The sequence below is a fragment of the Hipposideros armiger genome, unplaced genomic scaffold (genome assembly GCF_001890085.2).
Source record: "Hipposideros armiger isolate ML-2016 unplaced genomic scaffold, ASM189008v1 scaffold_437, whole genome shotgun sequence".
In the NCBI taxonomy this organism is placed as follows: Eukaryota; Metazoa; Chordata; class Mammalia; order Chiroptera; family Hipposideridae; genus Hipposideros; species Hipposideros armiger.
The window spans coordinates 489609-490982 of record NW_017731787.1 but is presented as its reverse complement, the minus strand read 5'-3'; the positions used below and the strand labels follow the sequence as shown (position 1 = coordinate 490982).

At 35.0% G+C, this 1374-nt stretch overlaps 1 protein-coding gene across 3 annotated transcripts in view; it reads right to left on the bottom strand.

Annotated features, from left to right (window-relative positions):
• Positions 1 to 1374, bottom strand: part of DRD2 (dopamine receptor D2) — a 69085-nt gene that overhangs the window by 55368 nt on the left and 12343 nt on the right. The window lies entirely within an intron of this gene.

Sequence of the window (1374 nt, the reverse complement as noted above, 5' to 3'; positions counted from 1 at the left end):
TTGAGAAAGGAATTTTATATATATATTAGAACCCAATTATGCTTACCCTTCAGCTCAACATAGACTACTAACTATATTAATTCAGATAGAAGCTGAAGTGGATGTATATTTTTTTTTAAATGGCCCTCTATAATGTCTGCTGAGGCACAAAAAATTTATTTATGAAACTGTCTTCCTGGCCTCTAGAAATTTTTAGGCAGTAATTATAACTTATACCATTATGTTACAGCTTTGGCCCCTGTTAAACCTCAAAGTTACAATTCCCAGGTATACAACTAGCAGAAATCAGATTAATAAATGACACTTGAGTGCTTCCAATGTAAACTAGATAGGCCGCATTAAATCAAAAAGGTGAATGGTTCTGTCCCCAATCTGTATGGAATTCTGAATTCACCCAATCCTGGCCTATCGTATCCATCCCAACAAACAACAATATATGGTATATGATTTTTGTTGGGAGGGGTTAGAAAATTCCGTAATACTAACTGATTTCTATTATAATGACATCAGGTTTACAGTAAATGCTATGGAAATATGGTGTAATACTCAAATCATAGGCAAATTAACTTTGCCTGAGGTTAATAAAACCCATGATAATATTGCTACTGAAAATCCAATGTATTGGGAAAATTGAACTTAATCCTCTCCATGAAGTCATTTCTATGGAAACTAATTGGCCAGAAGAAAAATTAGAACTTTTACATCATAAAATAATAGAGTCTTCATTCATCTAGCCAAACTTATAATAAGGTACAAATAGCAGTAGATGAGGGAGGAAAACAGATTATTAGCATAATAAAAAATTATGATAATGAATGTAAAGGGTTCTTTGGTTGGCTAGCATGTCTGCTCCCCTCAGACTCATACTTGTCTAATATTGGACATTTTCTGCTCCTAATCGGTGTTACTGGCTTAACACTATTGTTCTTGGTCCTAGTTTGTACGTGTTATACTAGATGCAAAAAAACAACATAAGACAGAGAAAAAACATCACATCATGATAGCTCAAAGATTAAAAATGATCCAGAATATATTTAATGAAGGCATATAGGATCTGACTGCCTCCCATTTGCTCACCTTTTCTTTTAAATATAAATAAATAATTAGGCCTTGACTGCCATCTAAGGTTATGGTCTTGCCCCACCCCCAATGGGTGTCAGGAAGATAAATGCTGACACTAAGACTTCCTAGGAATGAGCCTTCCTAGCACCTGGGACCACACTATCCAATCAAAAGGTTGGTCATTAATGCAGCCTTTGGATTGATTTGTGACCAAAAGGGGAAACTGAGGACAGAAAAGGGGCCACAGGTTAAATTTGACAAGGTCAGAAGATTGAAAATAACCACATAAGATGGCGTGAACATTAAAAAAAA